This window comes from Vicugna pacos, chromosome 16 (genome assembly GCF_048564905.1).
Source record: "Vicugna pacos chromosome 16, VicPac4, whole genome shotgun sequence".
NCBI classification, from domain to species: domain Eukaryota; kingdom Metazoa; phylum Chordata; class Mammalia; order Artiodactyla; family Camelidae; genus Vicugna; species Vicugna pacos.
This window is the reverse complement of record NC_133002.1, coordinates 11,053,946-11,075,179: the sequence shown is the minus strand read 5'-3', so window position 1 is coordinate 11,075,179 and position 21,234 is coordinate 11,053,946. Positions and strand designations below refer to the sequence as shown.

Genomic DNA, 21,234 nt, shown 5'->3' with positions numbered 1-21,234 from the left:
TGCCTTGAAGTTGGCTTTAGAGCAAGCGAACGGGTCTAGGGGAGCCTTGCACACCAAGCAGTGGTCAGACTGTCAGGCATAACCCCAGCTCCCCCAGTCTTATGCTGTTGTTTCTCATGAAACTAGTTTCTTGTTTTACTTTTCATGTTACAAAGGCAATGTTTCCTTAAAGTTAGATGTTTGGGCTGTTTTCAGATTTTTTGCACTCTAAGCTTTGCTATGTTTGAATATACTTCTAAGTGGATCTTTGTGCCACTTACAGTGTTCCCTTAGGATAAATTCCCAGATGCGGTACTGCTGGGTCAAAGAGGAAGCACACGATGAAGACTTTGAATGCACGTTGAATCATTGCTCTCCCCCAAAGCTTCCCAGCTTACAGCGCGGAGGGTGCTTGTGCCTGTTTCCTCGTGTGTACTGGGCACTAATTACTCTAAAAAATACTGACCAACCTGGAAGATGAAAAGTGGTATTTGAATATTTTAATTTGTATGTCTTTGTAAACTTACAAGAAAGGTTGAACCTTTTCCCCAAGTTTCTATTTTTGTGAATTGACTGTTGGGGCATTCATACATTCTTCCGGTAAGAGTTCATCTTTTTCCTTAATGAACTCTTTCTATGTTAAAGATTGTAACCTTTTGTCCGTCTTTTGTCTCACAGGTAGTTCTTCCAGGTTGTTATTGATTTTATGGTTATTGAAATTTGAAAATGTATGATGCATTTGGATATATCAAGTTTAAAATGGTCATACAGTCCATGTTTTATAGTCCACATGTTTTATAGTGTTTGCTTTTGGTGTCATCTTTAGAAAAGTATTCTTGACCCCAGGAGTACATAACTATTTATTTGCTTTCTCTTCCAGTAATTTTTGCAGCCTTCTTTCTTTCTTTTCTTTTCTTTATACGGAGCTACTGGGGATTGAACCCAGGACCCATGCATGCTAAGCACACGGTCTACCTACCACTGAGCTATATCCTTCCCACTGAAGCCTCATTTCTTACATATAAACTCTTCATCTGTCTGAGCTGTCTTAGTAGAAGGAATGGAAGGAAAGTGTGACATAATTTCTGGACGGTCATCCAGTTGCCTCAACACTACTTATAACCTAGTCTCTCTCTTTTTTTTTTTTTTTTGCCTCAACTTTCTCCCCGGTTTTTTTGTTTGTTTGTTTGTTTCTTTGATATAGACAAGTCTTGTTTTAGACTTTCTATTTGATTAGGTTTTCCCTTTATTCTTTTTTTTTTTTTTTTTTTTTTAGTTTACTGTGTTGTGTCAGTTTCTGGCTCACAGCATAACATTTCAATCATACTTATACATACATATATTCATTTTTCTTTCTATTCTTATGCCAGGTCATTACCATTTTGACTCTTTGTGCTCACGATACACCCTAAGACTTTGGGCGGCTTGGTGATCTCTGCACCACCACCAAGAAGCAAAGGATCGTTCATGTTGTTGTACCAAGTCTTTGGATATACTTACAATCACCATCTTCCCTGGTGAGAATAAACCATCTGTAGTTTTTTAAAACTTGTCTCCAGGGATCCTGAGTGCAGGGACTTTGTTGAGCCAGCGAGAGCTCAGATCTGTTAGAGCTCTTGACGTGTCCTCTGCCCCCCAGTGGCACAGCGTCGGATCCCCAGGAAAGGCGGGTCTGCATCAGCCTGGGTCCCTCAGTTCCCACATCTCATAATCACATCCGTTTTTCTTAAAAATCAGCAGTCGCACTCTGCTGACTCATGCTCTCTGACTCCTAGACGCTTTTCTTCCATAATTGGGTGTGCCGGGCACAGTCCTTGCTTTTTCCTCCCCGAGGTGGGGAATTCAGGGTGGAAATGTGGTGGCAGACATGGAGCTCCAGCGAGTGAGGGATGCCCCTTCCCTGCACCCCTCCCTGGGCTGTTGCCATGACAGTCAGTTGGAGGGAGGCATCCTCCAGTGCCCTCCTCCCAGGAGCTTCTCTCCGGATTCCACTTCCTGAACTGCAGGCGGCTTGTGGGTGGGAAGCCTACTGGGTGGTCTGCCCAGACTTCCAAGAGCTCCACGGCCCCACCTTGCGCAGGGCCTAGCATGGGCCCGGGCCACGCTCAGACCACACTCAGCCCTGCTTTCTTTTCCGACAATGATGCTGACGATGGTGGTGACCTCGATGGTGACGAGGCCGTAGCCAGATGATGAAGAGGAAGTCCTGCAGAGGCTTCGTGCTCACAGATCATAGTTTAATTACTGAGCACCACCTCGCGCCCTGGGCAGCGGGAGATGCTGTGGGGAGTGAAGAGGAACCTGGGTTTTCGGTGCCTGGTCCCGTTGGCTGCAGCAGGACAGCCACGTAGTTGAGCTCTCAGGCCCTGGGACCTGGCTACTTCTGCTGCGATACTTGGACGAATGACTGCACTTCTCTGTGCCTCCATTTCCTCATCTGTGAAATGGGGATGGTGCTTCCCAGGGTTGATGTGAGGATTAAACGAGTTGGCTTCCGTGAACATTTCCCCGTGCCTGGCGTATGTTTCGTGTTTGTAGTTAGTGTTGTTGTTGTTGTGTGTGCGCAGGTCTTTCCTGCTCTTCTAGCTTCTGCAGGCTGGGTGAGAGCTCCCTGTCCTTTTTTGTGTTCGCTGCCACACAGCCTGCCACAGAGTGGATGGGCGGCAGATACCCGTTAATGACGTTGCTGATGCCAGTCACTGGCACGCCGCCTTGCGCTGGGCTTGTTATCGCATTATCTGATCGAATCTTCCCACAGCATTGAAATTAGGTGTTTTGCCTGTTTTACAGACGAGAAACTCGAAGCCCTGGGGAAGTCTAAGTCACTGGCCAGAGTCTGTCCAGCTGACAAGGGGCAGGGCCAGGAGTCATCCCTGGTCAGCCCGGCTCCAAAGTAGAGTCAGGGTGAATGGATGGATGATGAATTGGGTGGGGCAGGGGGTGGTAGGCAAGGGAGACACATTTGGAAGAAGAGAACGATGTTCATGAAGGAGTTGAGTGGGACCCAGTGAAGTGGTGTCGCAGGGGTGAAGGGCTAGTGGGCAGTGGACCTGATGTCGTTTGGGTCCCACTTGAGGCTTTCCTGGCTCGGGCGTGGGGGCTGTGGGAGAGGGTGACTGGGTGGAGAACGGCTTGGAGTTAGGCTGGGACAACTGGCAGGAAGTCTGTGGTCAGAGGGGAAGGCGGGAGCCACAGGAGGCAAGCATGCCCTGGGGTGTGGGGGGGAAGCAAGGGACATCAAGGAGTCCCAGCCCCAAGAGTGTCACACTGTGGAGGGCCCCAGATATTGGACAGATGACGGAGCTTGTGCTTAGATAGCGGGCAGGGCAGCCGGGGTGGGTGTTTGAGTGAGGCACACATGGGCTACTTTTCCCCTGGGGGGATGGGGCCGGGTAGCAGGCAGCTGTGAGTCCCCTGTACAGCCTGGAGAAGAAGCTGGAGAAGACGGTGGTGAGTGCGGCTGGGGGAAGGAGCGGAGGCAGGGAGACGGGGTCAGAACGAGGGCTAAGTGATGGGAGGCCGGAGCAGGCGTCTGGCTTTTGTTCCCAGTGGGAAGGGAAGCAACAAGTGTGTGTGGAGCTGAGACGTGATGAGATCCTGGTGACATTCCACAAGGTCACCTGGCTGCTCTGTAGGAGGCAGGGGAGGCGATGGAGGCTTGGGTGTGGAAGGGTGATGGGCAGAAGTGGGCACGTGTGGGATCCGTGGGCGGTTCTGCCACCAGCATATAGCGGGTTGCTTGTAGGAGCCAAAGGAAAGAAAGAAGGACCCGGGAGTCCATCTCAAACATCTGTGTGACTCTGGAGCTTGGTGCCACGTATCAGAGAACCTGGGTCCTGTGGACAAGGGCGAGAGCATTGGTTTCTTTGTCCCCGGTTTGCAGCCCCAAGGAGCAGGATGTGCAAAGAGGGTGGCGGACACAGAGGAGAAAGACCAGACCCTGGCGCCTGATTTCCCTGGTTGTGCTCAGCCTCCACTAGGCACACTTGACCTTAAAAACCCCTGTGGGCCCCGGGGGCTGGGGAGGCGAGTCCCAGGGACCCCGGGCTGCCTGCGGCCTGGCCCTGGGAAGTGGTGGACCGTCTCCTGAGAAAACACGCCACCGCCAGCGATTTTATTGATAAGGGAGACGTGCATGGCGTGGGGTGGAGTTAATCCTAGGAATCAGGAAGAGAAAGCCCAAAGCCCAAGTTCATCTAAGGGTATCCCAGCTCTCCTGGCCTCTGCGGTCCCAGAGCAGGAGCTTCTGATCCAATCCACCCACCCCAGCACTGTTCCTGTGGGTCACCGATGAAGTGGGGGTGCGTTTGAAGGGTGGGCCATGAACAGGATGCTCCTGGCATTGGCCCTGGACTGGGGGAGCCAGCTGGACGGAGGTGGAGGTGGCTCCCTAGCCTGGCATCTAAACTTGGCCCGTGAATTTTCCCCTTGTCCCCAGTGCAGGGCAGGGGAAATGTTCCTCATTCTCTCTCACCCCCTCCACCTCAGTCTCTTGTTTTTGGACTAATTTTCTCCATCTAAACCTAAGGCTGCACCTGGGTGTTTTTCTTGGATTCAAATTTGGGGAGGAGGAAGAACCCAGGGTCCTTGGTATGCCTGGTCCCTTGGGTATACCACCAGGGAGTCCTCTTACCCGTCCTGCGGGGTCTCTAGAATGTTCCATTTCCACCCTATTTCCAAGGCTGTGTGGCTGACTTCACCTAAATCGAGTGCAGAGTCGTGACCAAAATCAGAATCTTCCTGGAATTTCCAGGCACTGACAGAACAGAAATGGTCCCTAGTGTAAAAAACAAAACAACAACAAAAAGAAAACCGCACAAAAATCCCATTTGGCATTTTCAGAGGTGCTCTGGACCAGAAGAAAGAGAATCTAAAACTTAACCAAGGGTCCGCAGCCCCGTCTTGGACACTGCCCTGTGTGACCCCGGCCAGGGCGTGGTTTCTTCGCTTGCAAAGTCAGGGTGCTGGCTCTGTGATCCCCAAGCCCCTGCTGGCAGTAACACAATCTGGTGCAGCCCCCGCTTTTATGACCTAGTGCAGCCTAAAGCGAGGGCCGAGATTAACACCCTCAGTTACGTCTCTGCAGAACTCAGACCTGAGGAAATTGAGAAACACTCTAGCCGTCGTGGGACTGGGTTTACAGTGGGTCCATTGGAGACACCATTCAGGGGATCACTACTCGTAAGACTCCTGAGCAGCCAGGGAGCCTGAGTCTCATTAAAAGGCGCTTTACCTGGAAGGCTCCCGAGAGCTGGTCTACGCAGAGGGAGACGCAGAGTCAGAAATGGGGGCGGAGCCGGCGGGCCGGGAGCTCCCCGGAGAAGAATGCTGAATTGTGAGTTTCAGGTGTGCCTCCTGGCTCACGTGCTGCTGCTCTCTAGTTACTTTCAGTCTCCTGATCGCTTTTCCTCTCTGGGAGGAAATGGTCCCTTCAAGCTCCAGCACTGAGTGGCCTCGTGAATTTCGCCCCATCTAAGGTTCTTTTGAGTCTAAGGTTTGTGCGTGTGTTAAAGGGAAAATACAAATGAAATCAGGAGTCCCCTCAACATTGTGTCAGGCTCAACGTCTGTCTTCCTGAGTCCCCGGAGACTCCAGGTCTTTGGTGCCCACATCTTCTACGGCATCGCCTCCCACGGGGCGTGTTTGCATGCTCACGTGTAGCCTCCTGCCTGATCAGTGGTGGCTCCAGAGATGTCAACATGTAGAAGAATGTGCGTCTGAGATGGATGAAATACAGAGAGTCTCGGTCCACCAAGAGTTTGAAACTGTCACTTCACCGGGCCAGCGACTGTGCCTACACCTCCTCCAGTGACCCAGCTGCTGGGGCCTCAGTCCTAGAAGGAGGTGCCTTATTTGTGAGCAGGCTCTGCTGGTGCTCAGGGTTCTGGGGAAGCTGTGGTCTTTGTGCCTAAAAGCCGTCAGGGGCTGGCTTGATAGCCACACTGGGAGCCCGGGGACTCCCTGGTCAGGCTGGTCGCAGGACGTCTCTCCTGCTCTCTACCTTGACATGAATCTAGTCAGTAAGTTTAGATTTCTCACCTTTGGGAGGCAGGGGCTGGGGTGGGAAAGGCGGAGGCTTTGGGTGGGGTGGGACAGACATGGGTGTCCTCCCTGCCCTGCTGCACCTGTCCCCTCTGCTATAAGTTGGAGGTAACCCTGAGGACTAAGGGAGGTGGCAGGGAGACCTGTGCCTGGCTCACAGGTAATAGCTCATAAGGACCATGTGCATCCTTCTCTTCCTTTGCTAGGTGCTGGGGTAGGTGATGAAGAACTGGGCAGGTGGCTCAGTGCCTGTCCTCTGAGAGTTTCTGATCTTGTTCGGAGACCTCTCTGTCCCCTGAAGTTGTAGCTGGGGTGGCCACCTGCCTCCAGGGCAGCCCTCCCACTGGTTGTCCCTCAAACTCAGTTACCCAGGGCTGAATCCATCTCTTCTCCAAGACCTGCCCCCACCCACGCTGGGTTCCCCTTTGGTCCCTGACATTCTCTTGGATCCTAAGGGCATCCCAGGGTTCTCCCCCTTTTTCGAGCACTGTCATCCAGCCCTAGGTCTGCCTAACCACCCCTCCAGGGAGTGTCCTTCCCCATTCCTTTCTGTCCCACCCTGACTGAGGCCCCCAGCCCACGCCATCCCACCCAAGTTTGCAGGGCCTTGTGGCACAGTGGTTGTTCTTACCTATCATGAGTGTGATGTCCCAATTATTTTAGTGATTTGAACCCTTTATTTTCTCTTTGAGTCTAGACTTACATCCACTGGAGAGTTTTCTCTGTCCTCCTTCTGCCTAGGTTGGGTACCCCCTTCTCAGTCCCTGCTCTGATTTCCTGTGTGTCTCCAATTTATGGCTCCCATGCTAATCCTGCCTCAGGGCCTTTGCACTGGCTCTTTCTTCCCCTGGAATGCTCTTCCCCTGTGGATCTACATGGCTCACACGTCAGCTGTTTTAAGGTCTTCACTCACATGTCACATGCTCGCTGAGACCCCCACGACCGCCTGTGTCAAATCACAGTGCTCCTGACACCCGATCCTCCTTTTCTGCTTTATTTTCCTTCTTAGCACTTCCCGTGCTCTCACACACCATACGAGTTCCTCATGTGCCTTGTTGCTTGTCTCTCCTCAGTCACTGGTGACAGGGATTTTGTCCGTTCATGGCCGAATCCTCGTGCCTGGCACGGTGCCTGGCACGTGGGCTTTCAATAAATATTTGCTGAATGAATGAATGACGTGCATTTACCCCATTTTTAAATGGTCCATTTTGGCCTCTTTATTAGATTCTGGCCTCCTGGAGGGCAGGGCCTTGTTCTGTTTGTTTTGGCCATAGTATTTCCTTGATTCCTTTTTGATGAATAAATGATTGTCTCAGCCTCTGAGTTCTCTCCCTGAATAGAATTCTGAGCATGTCACTTCGATCTCTGAAAGACTAGCTTTTCGGGTGGTTTCTGTACAGCCCTCACCCCGTCTCTTGTCACCTGGCCATGGCCAGGCACCTGCTTCCCTCCTCTCCCCGACCCGTGCCCAGCACACTCACACTCTGACTTTGTCCTGACTTCCCTGACTTCATCCACTAACAAGCCATGTGCTTTCATGAACATCATACATCCCCACCTCCAAGCCTTCCCTCCTGCTGCCGCACCTGCCGGAATGCCCTAGCCATTGGCCTCCTGGCCAGCTCCTATGCATCCCTCACTTGCTTTGAACCCTTCTTCCAGTGCCCACCCTGTACATCCCTCCCCTCGAGCAGGGGCTCACTCCTTAGGTCGTGCCTCCCTCTTTTGCTGGAACAGTAACTCTCTTAAGGCAGCTACCACATCTTGTGCCCCTGGGGCCTGGCACAGTGTCCCACTTGCATGTTTAATGAATCAGCAAAGAAACAAATGATGCATCCACACTGATAATACAGAGCTCCATGTGACTGAGGGGCAGAATGATGTGGTCCAGCCTGACTCCTGGAGTACTTGAAATGCTGCTGGTTAAGGGATCTGCACAGACTGTCAACGCTCACAGTGTGGGAGGAGTTCCCCCTCCCTCGGTAACCACTGATCACACATTCATCACCAAGAGCCATACCAGCTTTCCCCAAGCCCTGGGCAGCTGTTTGGTCCCGTGCTGGTCCCCTCCAGGGGCTCTGAGGCTGCATCTCTCCAGTGGGGAGGTTGGAGTTTGAAGGATGCTGCAAACTGCACCGTCTGGGGGCCTCTGGGAAGGCAGGTGTAGGCACTGAGCTGGCAGGTAAGGTCTCAGTGGGCCAACTCAGCCTTGGGGAAGATGGTCTGGCTGCAGGGCTCACTGTTGAGTCCTGGCCTGGGGACCTGCTGCAGAAGCACCTGGGCAGCCTGGCAGGGGAAGAGCTGGCCTTTGGCTGGGTCTGGGTCTGGGCCTTGGTCTTCCCTGCAGGTCTCCTCCAGACCTGCAGTGACTGTGGGACCTGGGAGCTGGGCCCCGGCTTCCCAGTGAACATTTGAAAGCCCCACCCACTGCGGAAATAGGGATCTCCCTAAAATACGTTGACCAAGACCTCTTTGCTCCTGGGGATGAGAAGAGCTTTCCTCTCCCTCAAAGGACTGGTTTCTTGCCAGTTCCTCCTTAGCCATCACCGGGCACACCCTGCCTGCTCCCCGTGTATTTTGTGCTGCTGCAGGGGCAGCCAGCTCTCCCGCAGGCCGGTCTCTGTGGATCACACTTGAAAAACAAAGGTTGGCTGGTGGGGGTTGGAGGAGCAGTCTCACTCCTTAACATTACCTGGGGAACTTTTGAAAACTACCCTTGTCAGAACCACACTTGTATTAATTAATCAGAGTCTCTGGGTGGTGAGGAAACCACACTTAAAAAAAAAAAGCTTCCCAGGTGAGTCTGATGTGCTGCAGGACCAGAGGACTGTGGGGCTAGATGACCACTCTCTCCAAAACCCAGTTACTGCATCTCTGCCGCCCTGCGCTTTCAGGGGGCCTGTCCGGTGCCCAGAGGCTCACACTCATGGCCCCGTTTGGACTGTTCCAGGTACAAGGGGAGTGTGCAGACCAGTCCCTGCGTCACGGCGCACAGAGTTTAAGCCTGAGGCCTGGGGTCTGTTTCATGGTGTCGCTTGCTGGGTATTTGCAGACCTCAAATGAACCTCACCCGGACCGCTTAGTACTGAGTCCTGAGAGAGGTGAGAACACTTGTTCCAAGACTGGACAGTCTAGTTTGGGAGGTTCTGGGCCCAGGGGATGCTGTCTCTTGAACGGGTGCCCCATCCGTGTGCCCCCCAGTACCTCTAACCCCCAAACCCTGACCCAGACCCTCTGAGTTCTCTACCTGGAAACTGGCGTCTCCGCCCACTGTGGGGACCCAGGAGGGCACGGTGTCCCCCACTCCGGTGTCCCACTCTCCTCTCTGTCCCCCCTCCTCCAGCTCAGATCTTCATCACTGCTCACTCCGCCAGGCGAGCATCTCCACCCTCATCACCCATCTGATCTGGTCGTTATGTGCCGCCAGAGGGTCACTGACCTGTAGAAAGTGTGTGACGGCAGCCACCATCTGGGTCTGAATGTGCTTGGCCCCCAGCACACCTTCGCCTACCTCTGTGCCTGTCTCCAGCTGCTGCCCAGGTCCCACCTTCCCACCTCCAGACCTCGCGGACAGCCTTCTCATGCACGGCTGCTCTTTGCCTCTGAGCCTCTGTACATTCGCCCCCGTTCTTGGAAGAATCTGATTTCCCGAGTTTACAGGGACATGTGCACACAAGCCTCTCTCTCCTCTTTGCTCCTGCCTGCAAGCTCTGAGTCCGCTTCCTCCCATCTTCCTGGTGCTCTGGCCCTGGTGCTGCTTTGTGGAATCTCTCTAGAGTCAGTCCCCCTAAGGAGACACTCTCACAGGCCGTGGGAGGGACAGTGTTCCCCGAGAGGAGGGGCAGGAAGCTTTCCAGCACCAGGCCGCGGGCTCGGGTCAGCGGAATGATCACTCGCTTCCATGCTTCAGTCTTTACAAAACCGAACCAACCCAATCGAAATGTATTTTTTGCTGAGATAATTAAAGGATAATAATGCCATTGAGAAAAGAGGATGCTGTGATAAATGCCTGTTGTGTACTTACCCTCCAGCTTTATCAAATTGCAACGTGATGCTTCTTTTTCTTTATCTGCATCCCCCTTAAAAAAAAAAAGAAATTGGTCTTTAGGAAGCCCCCACCTTTGTCTCCCTCCTCAGCCCTGCAGACTGGGGGCTTGCATGTGGTGTGAGGGTAAGGACCCGGAACCAGCGGGCAGACCCCCTCCTCTAGTCCTTGTGGGTTTTAGGTTCTTCTTCAGCAACACCCCAGCCCCCTCTAACCCTTCCATCCAGCTCGTCCTGCTCTGCTCCACACTTGTGGGCAGGAAGCGGGCAGAGTGAGGGCTGAGGCAGACCCCGACCTTTTTGGCGCCCAAAGAGGAGTGGACATGGATGTTAAGGGAAAAAAATAAAGTGACTCCTCACTTGGGCTAATTCTCTGCTTCAGGGGATCAGGAGAGAGGCTGATGATCCAGCTTCTCCACGTTATTCTGTATTTTTCCCGTGTCATTTCCTCTGCCTGGAAAGCTTTCCTCCCCTCTCCCATACACCCAGCTCCTAGCCAGCCCTCAAGACCCAGTTCGGATGACACCTCGTCCGTGGAGATTTCCCTGCTGGCCCCGGTGGAAGTCATCACTGTGTTTTCTAAACCCTCTTTGTGCATTATTGGTGCCTGGAATTTGAGTTTCGTCCTTGCTTTGTCCCTGTCCCACCAGACTGTAAGCTCCTGGAGGCCAGGGACAGTGTCTCCTGTTCATTTTCTGTATCACTCCCCACCCTCATTGCCCAGGGAAGTTACGACTTGAAGCTGGAGTGCGGGGAGTGTTTGCTGAGTGAATATTTTGTTTCAGCACCGAGAGCAGATCGTGCACGTGGTGAGCACAGCACGAAGCTTGCTTGAGTGAGTGAACAAGTGAATGAATGAATGAACGAATACACTGAGCACCCTACCCCTGGGGCGGGCTTGTCTCCACTAGTAAGAGTTGGTGAGTATTTCAGGTGTCCCGGGCCAGGCCTAGAGCTCTCCCCGAGTCTGATTCCAGAAGGCGGTGGGTGTTGTAGGATGCCCGGGCCAGGGGCCGCATCCCTCTGGTTGGCTCACAGAGGCCCCACTGAAGTCCCACCAGTCCAGTCGTGGAGAACAGTGAGCAGCAGGCAGGCTCCACGCCCCTCCCAGTCCAGCCTCCCCCACGCCCCACAGTGAGGCCAGCGGTGCCCCGAAGCCGCAGGGCCTCTTGGTCTGCAGGCTTCCCGGTGTGTTTTTTCCCAGCGAGTGACTTTAAATCGTCTTTAAAATGATTGCTCAACTTGGAAACCCCTGCCGGCGGGTGTCTGGGGTGGTTTGGATCCTGCTCAGCATTTCATTCCTTTCCCCAAATTGCTCATTATTTCATTTGCATAAATGTTAGTGGTGAGATGCTGCCCCAGGCCTAGGAAACTGAAATAGACCTCGTAACGGGGCAGCAGAGACAGCGAGGGGCAGGGCCTCAGTCTGGCCCAGGCGCGTGTCTGCGATTTTCTCGGCCCCATCCTCGGCACCAGCTCCCGCAAGAGCAGCCGAGGAAGGAGGCTCAGCGCCGGACTCCCGCCCCCAGCCTGGGCCTGACCTGGCTCGTCCCCCTGTCTCTGCACGTGGTCACCCAAGGCCTGCGCGGACAGGAGACAGAGGCCAGAGGGACCCTTGCTCCCACCTGGGCTCTGGCATCCCCTCCCCGTCAGTCAATCCATCCACACGGACTCATTGAGAGCCGTCGTCCTGACAGCCGGGCGCTGGGTACCGCCACGGGGAGACGGCGGAGGAAAAGACACAAGGAGATAAAACCCTGTGTGGGGGGCAGTGTGGACCAGACAAGGCAGCTGTGTTAGGTACTCAGCCAGGGGGCCAGGCAGTCGGAGCTTTGGGAGGGATGGGGAGTCGGGGGAAGAGAACTTGGGACCTGAGGGCTGAAGATGGGAACCTGAAGACGGTCTTGAAGGTCGAAGAGCCGGGAACCCTCTAGGGCTGAGCGTCCTACCAGGTGTGCTGCAGATGGCAGGTGGCTGGGAGCCTTCCGCAGTGGTCAGATGCGTCTGGGGCTCCAGTCCCCTCTGGCATACCTGACTGTCCTGTTTCTCCACGTGGTGTGAGGTGGAGGAGGTTGGGCAGCTGGGGGGCTCAAGTCTGTGGACATCACGGAGGAGGGGGCTTAGTGGGCGGGGCTGGAGCACAGCTTGCAGGGGAAGGGAGTCGTGGGGGTGACACTGGCACAGGGATCAGGGAGGTTTCGAGGAGCCTTGAATGCCGAGCTCAGGAATCTAGACGCATCCTTTAGGCTCTGTGGAGCCTGATCAGGTTCCTGATCAAACAAGGGGCCTCGTAAGAGAGCCACTTTAGACCCATCGATAGGGCAGTGGCGTGGAGGCAGGAGGAAGGAGTGGGGGACAGGAGCCCAGGCCTGACGCCACGTGGGTAGGATGTGTCCCCCATGGGCAGCCGCGATCTCTCAGACCTGCCCTTCGCCGCCCACATTTATCAGGCTCCCCTGATGTAGTGCACTGAGGAAAACCAATTTTCACTGACTGAATTTTCGGGGTCAATGGTGAGGCTGTTGCAAGGACAGGCCCGACTTACCCTGATGCAGTGCAAGTGGAGGGCTTGCTGGGACCTAAGAGATTCCAGCTCCAAGAGAAAGAGCCCCTGTCACACCTCAGAGCATCAGTTTCTCAATGATTTCCTCACTTTCTCCAGAAACTCACTCAATTCCATGTCTCTCTGTGTTTGCCAAGAACCTCCAATGAGCCCAGCATGCTTCCATGTCCAGAGAGAGAATAGGAAAGAAGGAAAACATGGCCCTCGTCCTCAAGGACTAAGCATAACCACATTCAGTGGAATTTAAATGAAGCATTTTTGGACTGTGACACACAGTAAAAATACATTTACCATATGAATCACGACCTAGCGCATCTGTCCATCCATCCACCCATCCATCCAAAATAAAACTTTAATAAACCCTTGCTATGAGTGATCCACCCTGAGATTTTCTATTTGCTTCTTTTTTTTTTTTTTAACCCTGTCCCACAACCCACTAAGCCCATCTCGTGACCCGAAAATGGGTTGTTACCTCAGTTCGTTAAGTGCTGGCTTCGCTGGAGAGTGGAGGCCAACACACTTACACGAGTCAGCGGGCGTCTAGGAGAGCTGAGTGCCTCTTAAACGATCCGTCTGGCGGTGTGGGCTGTGTCTGCTCTGGGTCACTGGGAAAGGGGAGGTCCTCGCCATGGACAGGAATGAGGAGCAGGCTCTCTGGAGGACGGGGGCATCCTGGCCAGCGGCGCATCCACCCTGCATATGGAGGAACGGCTACCTTGCCTCTGAAGGCAACGGAAGCAAGTACAGGATGGAATTTTGTTTGAAGGAACAAACAAAAACATAAACTTAAAAAAAAAATGCAACACTGAGCTGTCAAGGGAATGAAGGCATCTGTTGAGGCCCCTGGCGTAAAAGTGGGTCACAGAGGTGAGTCAGTCCAGGGCAGGCTCCGGGTGGGAGGGTGTGTGCCAGACCCTTCCCACCCACAGCTTCAGCTCTGTGGGACTCAGACCCAGGGATACAGGCAGGATGGCTAACAGGAGGTGGCCACAGAAAGCTCAGGCCTGGAGGGCGACACTCCACGGGACACAGGCCTGCAGCGCAGAGGGGAGACCCGGAGATCAGCCCATTTTGACCTGTTCACTGAATGGAGGGGAAAGATGGTCTCCCTGGAGGATTCAGAACTACACGCCAGCCCTCCCACGGATTTAAAGCCCAAATTCATGACCCTGGGCACGTCAGGGAGGATGGGGACTCGGACTGAGAAATGGAGCAGAGGGATTTGGGGGAGATTTGGGAATTCAGAGGTAAATAGGGCTTGGCGATGGGTCAGACAAGAGGTGAAGGAAGCCGGAGGTGGCAAAGGTGACGCCTGTGAGTCCCGCTTGCCCTTGTGGGTGGATGAAAGCACCGTGTCCTGGAAGACAGCTGGATCTGGGAGGGATTATGATGACGCTGAGCTTGGACCATTAAGTTTGAAGTGCCTTTGAATGCCTTTGAACATGGAAGGAAGAGAGGGTTGTGGGAGAGGTGTGGCAGCGCTGTGAAAACTGACGAGAGGGATAGGACAGATGGCAGCCTGGACTGGACGTGCAGTAAGTATCATGGTTGTGGGTGGCCTTAGTGTAGGTTTCCCATGGACTAGGGGACAGTGTGGAGAGTGAGTGGGAGGTGAGGGCTGGTGAGCTGAGCTGGGAAGGCCAGGGGGGGCCGGCTGCCGGGAGATGTGGGCTGGAGGGAGGGCTTTCGAGAGGGGAGCGATTTTTGCGTAACTGCCAGTAGGATGAGAAGATGAAGGCAGACAAAGGGAGAGCCAGAGCATCTGAGCAAGAAGGGATGGGAGATGGGTTTTGTTTCCTGCAGAGGCATGATGGGTTAGGGTCCAAAATGCAGTGGCTGGCTGGACACAGTGGGAGGAAGGAGGATGCCGGCCCTGATGGAGGGGCTTCCCGGCTGAGGGCAGTGGGTGGTCAGAGGCCTAGCCTAACAGCTTCCACCTCCTCTGAGAAGTGGGAGGTGAAGCCACAAAGTGCATGTGTGGAGATGAGGAGGGAGGTGGGGGCTGGAGGTTTAAAATAGGCTGGAGAGTGTTTGGAAAAGAGAGTCCTTCCAGGGAGTGGGAGAGAGAGTTGGCAAATCTTAAGGGCCCACTCGTTCATTCATTTACTCATTCTTGACTTGAGAGATATGACTGTGTACCTACTATGTAGCAGCCACTGTGTTCTAGGCCCTGGGGATGTGTCAGTGAACAAAAGGAGAAGAAAAGTTCCAGTCCTCATGGAGCCTATTACCTTCTAGGTGGGAGAAGCACAGTAAACGGATGGCTGCGTACGCTGTGTGCTATGTAATGTTACAAGGTGATGTAATAAGCAGGGTCAGCGTGCGAAGTATGTGGATGTTATAACATGAAACGCCACGGAGGAAACGAGCAGGGGGAGGGCAGGGCTGGTGGTCAGGCCGGGCCTCGCAGGGAAGGACCAGCTGAGCCAGGACTGGAAGGCCTGGAGTGGGTGATGTGTGGCTGTCTGGGGAGACTGGTGGCCCTGGATTTATGGAATGTCTACCTTCCCTGTGGGGTGACTTTCTTCAGCAGGGCAGGACTGGCAGCATGGACGGGAGTAGAGGGGAGAGGGGGAAGGTCGGACAATGAGGAGACCACAGACCGAGGACCCCAGGCCTTACCAGGTGGAGGCGGGGGTGACCCAAGAGGGGGGCAGGGTGAGGGGAGGAGAGAAGTCAGAGATGCGACCAGGTGACTGCGGGGTGAGGGGTGGCAGCGCCTGAGCCTCAGATGTACGAAGAGTTTCCTCCGGAAGCTCCGTCTCCTCCAGCCAGGACAGGAGGGGTGGCGGGCTCATCTCTGAGGGTGCCGCCAGCTCCACCTGCAGACACCAGTGACTCCTGCTTCCTGCCGCAGAGGCGTGGCGAGGGGGCCGTCAGCGGCCCTCCTCTGTGGCCCTCGCACTTCATGCTGCTCTTGGTTCTTACCTAGCCTGTCATTGTGTCCCCTATTTCTTGACAAAGCGCAGCTTCCCCTCCTTCTCGCTGTGTTAGAATTCCATGTGAACGGAGAGCGTCAAGCATCGAGCATCTGGGGTTGGGACCTTTGGGGCTAAAGCGTACCCGTCTTAGTGGAGAAAAGTGATGAGCACCATTTTCCTGCTCAGAGATTTTTTTTCCTTTTGTATCATTCTTTACTCTGTTCTAGATGGTTCAGGTTCTGGAAAGAAAAGACTATCACAGTGAGACTCCCTTAAAACTCAGCACCAAGCAGGTCAGGCCGGCTAAGTCCCATCTCAGTCCGCAAGGGCCCTGGGGAGGGGCTGGCCTCGTGTCTCCAGGGACGGGCTCTGCCCTCAGGGGACCCCATGGGTGAGCGTGCTGCTGTCAGCTTTTCTTTCCGTCTCCCCTGGGGACTCCAGGCAGGGCCCCAGCCATCTCTTAGCCTTGTGTCCCTGCATCCACATCTTCCACAGACGCCTGGACCTGTGTTGTCAGGATGATAATAATAATTCCAGTTACTGGTCCCCTGGGTTAGCTGCTGTTAACCAAGTGGGCACCATTGTTGTCCTCATCCAGTTCAGGAAACTGAGGCGCAGAGAGCTCCATGAACACACCCAAGGTCAAGTACACCGCACTGGTATGGGGCAGATGGGGTTTGACCTCACGCGCCCAGTCTCCAGGCTCCCCCTCCCCCCAGTGCCTTATCTCATCTGATAAGGGGGTGCTCGTAATTACTCTTCATTACAGATGGCGGAGCTGGCCGGGAGGCGGGTGCCTGGCCCGGGCAGCCCAGGTGGGAGAGCTGGACAGGCCCCAGCACCACTCCTTAGCACCTCTAGCTCCTGCTCGAGTTCCTGATGAGATGAACGGGTGCAGCCCAGTCTCGACTCCGGCCTAATGAGTCCCGTCGTGTTTGCATTTGTTCAGTTAATTCGTTTTCCAGACAGAACCACAGACCAGGGTTCCCGCCTCCTTGCCAGTGTGCCCATCCCGGGCCTGATGGCCGCCCCAGGCTGCTTCGAGCCCCTGCTCAGCTGAGGCAGGAGAAGGGCCGGCGGCCAGGACGAGAGGCCTGCGTGGGGACAGGGGCCTCCGCCCACCCTGACCCCGGCCGGCTGGGCGCCCGGCTCCCGGACTGGGGCAGGCGCGTGAAATCCAAACTCTGGAGGGAAATTTACTGCACGATAAAGGAAGAATGGGCTGCTTTGGGGACAATTAAAGCCACATTACTGTGGAATTACAGAGGACGCCGGGGGAATTAGCCAAATCCAAAGCAGCTAGAAGCACCAGGGGCCAAGAAATGTGGGGCCTTCCCAGGCAGGGCCCACCCCCCAACTTGTCCAAGGAACCTGCCTGGTTCCCAAACCCCCTAATTTTAAGGTAAGGAAAAACATCCAAAGATTTCACCTGAGGGGAACCATTGTCATTAAACAACCCCTGCCCAGCCCAGCCCAGCTTGTGCCTTAAATGGTTCTGTTCTGGTTACAGAGCCGACCAAGTCATAGGTGGAGGTCCTGGGGGGCAGGGCTCCACCCCACCACGGGCAGCTGGGGGAACTGGACCCTGCTGGGATTGGGAGCTGGAGCCGGGCCGGGTTACAGTTCCCGGCAGCCTCTGTGAGCCGTGTGGGCTTAGCCTGGGGCCTTGACATCCTCACCTGTAAAATGGGCAGGACAGTGCCTCCCTCCCTGCTCTTTGTGAGAAGTCGGCAGAGAAGGTATATCAGATTAGGGCTCTGGTCCTCCATCTTTTTTATTTGATGGCTTCCTTTGGTGAGATGAGGATAAAGTTATGCATCGCGGGGCATTTTGAAGAGCAAGGGTGTTTGTGTTAGTTTCCCGTGGTTTCTCAAGTCCAGGGCTGTCCAGGGTTGGGAGACCCTTCTGGAGACCTCTGCACCCTTGCCCGTGTGGTCCTCCATTCCCTCCGTGGCATGCCTTGCGGGCGGTGGTCCTGCTTCACGGATGAGTAAGTGAGGGGGCATCAGTTTAAGGTGCTGGGACAGACTTAGTGATCCCTGCCTCGGGGGGGATTCTGGGAGTCAAGACACCGTGGGTGTCTGGTCCTACCTTAGTGCACAGGCACCAGGCAGCTCCCCTGTCATGGTCGTAGTGGCTGAAGTGAGTCTCGATGGCCGGGTGTCAGCTGTTTCATCTTTGAGCACTGCCCTCCATCCCACCTCCTGCTCTCTGCTCCCCTCTGCCTGCCCGTCTTGTCCTTCAGGCTGTGGCCTGGCCTGTGTCCCCTGTCATCCCTTTCTCAGAGCTCCCAAGGTCCTCACCCCTCCTGGACACATCAGTGCTCTAGCACCCATGGTCCTGCCTGCTTGGGGGTGAGGCCTTGAGGAGGAGACAACCTTTCATGTTAACCCCAGAAGATCCGGTCCCAAAGCCAGCAGCAGGAGAGAGTTCAGCCAGGATCCTGCCGGTTAGCGGGGCTGGACATCCCACGGGGTTTTTGATATGCCCAGGGGACCCTCAGCAGCTTCATGCCTTCTGGTGCTGAGACCGGGCAGTACAGCCAGATCCTCTGCCTGTTAGTGAGCCAGGCATTCGGCCCTGGGGGAGGAGAGTGGAGGGCCCCAGTCATCCCGGGACCCTCTCCCCTCCTGTAAGGGCCAGTCTCTTGCATGATTCTTGCCTGGGAGCTTCAGCATGAAAGAGTCAGCAAGCCACCGGGATGGCTTATTCCTAAATCTAGGGGAGATGTTTAAAATACTCAATAACCAGTGCTTCCTGGCACCAACTGTCACAGAGATGCCAGCTGCATACAGCTGTATTGGTGCATTTCTGCAGAAGATCGGTCTGCTCTGAAGCTTTTAAAACCCCGAAAGAGTGGCTGGGTGTTTGTTTGTTTTAGCTAAGCCATCACTGTTCTGATGTCACGGCTCTGAGATCAGAGCTCTTTCAGAAGATCCCCAGCTACAGAGCCATCATCTTTCCACAGTGAAGAGGTGGCCTTGGTCCCCATGCCGTTCTCCAGAGCTGTAGCTGATAACATGAGGCGTCATTCCAGGAAGGACCATTTGGATTAGTTTTCTGCAAATAAATTCCCCACGTTTGCCCACAGGGAAGTTCTCTGGCTGCCTCATTCTGATTTAGGTTCGTTTACAGACTGGAGGATTTGTGAGGGTACCTCTTCCGCTAACTCATGATCAGAATGTTAACGAGGCTAGTTGCAGCCTCAAACCTGGAAGGCTTTCCCAGCCCAGGCGTGGAATAGTGTCTCCTCTTAGGCTTGCTGAGTTGGAAGGGACTTTGTCTGGTTCTCTCTTGTCCTCAGAGCTGGAATCTCCTGTACTGCATCCTGCTACTTGAATGCCTCCAGAAACGGCAAGATCACTCTCTCCTGGGGTGGCCCATCCTAGGTCAGCTGGAACCTGCTGTTCCCTGTCACTCCCTCTGTCTGATGATAGGCCACCTACATCCTTCAGTGATGTGGTATGTAGTTAAAATCTGTAAATGGGATCTCATCAACACTTGACTGATATGTAAGTAAGTTATGAATAAGTTATACCTACCAGTTTGATTAAAATAACTGGATTTGGAATAGGGGTTCACAGGTTCACAGTGTAATCAGTTCCACCATAACGCATGTCTTGATAAAAATGGCCTTTTTTTGGGTAAAGAGTTCGGGCCATGCTGATCGTAACAGCCTTCCTCCTCCTGTTTTGCCCTGGACGGGGCTGAGATTCCATGTGAGATCTTTGCAGGTGAAATTGGGACATGCTGGGGGGTACTGGGCTCCTGGAGAGCCTGATGGGGACAGAGTGGTGGCCTGTCTGCTCAGCATCGATGGTGGGGTCCCCCAAGAACACTTTTGGGGTCATCAGACAGGCAGAGTCTTTCCTTTTTTTACATCACCACGTAGTCTCGGACAGGAGATTTCTGTTCTCAATGAGCCGATGGAGAAACAGAAGTGATTGGGGGAGGCACTGACCACACAGCAACTGAAGAATCAGACAACCCTTGGAGTTCAGCATTTTTGACTCGAAAGGACTTGTTAAACTTCCAATTAAACTAGGCATCCCATTTTTTTTAAATTGAAGTATAGTTGGTTTACAATGTTAAATTTCTGGTGTATAGCATAGTGATTCTGTTATATATATATTCCTTTTCATATTCTTTTTCATTATAGGTACTGACTATAGTTCCCTGTGTTTATAGCATCCCATATTTTTATTTGCTAAATCTGGTAACCCTAGTCGGAGAAGGAATCAGGAAAATGAGAAAGCACGTCAGCGTTGACCTAGAGGGGTCCACAGGGACCCCAGCTTCAGTCTGTCCCCATCCACACACGTGAACCTCCATCTCTTGGGCTGATGTGGCCCTGAGTGCGGCGTCACATCCCAGTAGCAGGGTAGATTGCATCCTAAGCTTGTCTCTGGAGCTGGCAGCCCAAGTCAAAGTTAACTGAAGAGTGGAATTAAATAACTGGCCCAGCAGAGAAGTACACGGTGGCCGTGGCCCAGTGGGGAAGGGAGTGGGAATGGTGTCCCGGGATTTGCGTGTTTCCTTGCCTGGTGTCAGGGGACCAGAATCGGCTGCAAGTCATTAAACCTCCTCGCTGCCAGCCTCCCACTGCCGCTGGAGCCTGCAGCTTGGCATGTGCCAGACTCGGTGATGGGACCCATTACAGATGGGAAACGACTCCAGGGAGCAGGGGCCAGACTTGGCCGGCACGGCTGGCAGATCAACCCTCGTATGTCTGTTTAATAAAGCACAGGGAATGTGTGCACCACCTCTGGGGAACGCGGGCTGGACGGCGGCCCCCACACTCTAGACGGGCATCTGGGCAGGTGGGGAGGCCGCGAGGAAAGAGGATCTCGTGGCAAGCAGAGCTGCAGGGGGAGTTCTGCCCACATGGCCTCTTCTCCTTTGAAAAGTCTTGGCCTTCAGGAATGGATTCCAGCAACCACGGGGTTTATCGCACTTCTTTCTGCCCAGGGCCATGCCACCTCGCCGTGCTGGAGGTCTGGAAAGACCTCCCTAACGAGTTCCAGGTCCTTGGCAAGGTCTCCCTGACTCTTTTTTCTCATTTCTTTTGTGACAAGAGGATAAACTAGGAAAACTTGGAAGCCCCCCTCCTTCCCTGCACCAGCCCCAAGATCCTGTTTTGGCCTTCAGAGGACGACACCCCCTTTTCCTGCTCGGCTGATGGGTCTTGGACATGCCCGGGGGTAGGGTGGGAGTGTTCGTGTAGGGTCCTGTTATAAGAAAGCAGCAAGACTCCTGGTCTCTGGACCTCTCTTTTGAAACCGGTACCCCTGAGGGCAAGAGAGTTTGCATCTTGGAGTCAGTGGGCCGCTGCGGTGGAAGGTACCAGAACTGGGTAGTGGCAAGGGGAGAGGAGGGGCTGGAAGAGGGATTTGGGGTGGGGGGTCGACTGGAGTTGGGAATGCCCCTCAGGCCGGCCGCCGTGGGCCTCGGCTGAAGTCCCTGAGGGAGGTTCCTGGGGCGGGGCCCTGGGAAGGGAGGATCTGAGGAATGGCCCTGCAGACAAAGAATTGAGGACGGCTCCTCCCGGCTCACCAAAGCCTCCTCGGCATTTCCTCCACCGGGAGGGGGATGTTTGTGCGGCAGGAGCCCTGAGTTATTCCTCGGCAGCAAAAGGCCTGGGAGACGTTAGGAGGGATCGGTTCAAAGCCTTAGGGGGCGGTGGCT

At 54.3% G+C, this 21,234-nt stretch overlaps 1 protein-coding gene and 1 long non-coding RNA gene across 2 annotated transcripts in view; both read left to right on the top strand.

Moving 5' to 3' along the window:
* Nucleotides 1-21,234, top strand: part of NTN1 (netrin 1) — a 163,426-nt gene that overhangs the window by 70,545 nt on the left and 71,647 nt on the right. The window lies entirely within an intron of this gene.
* On the top strand, nucleotides 14,092-20,756 carry LOC140686452 (uncharacterized). Its single transcript, XR_012060280.1, has 4 exons — nucleotides 14,092-14,163; nucleotides 14,754-14,925; nucleotides 18,854-19,011; nucleotides 20,625-20,756. It is a non-coding gene; the product is annotated as an uncharacterized lncRNA (long non-coding RNA).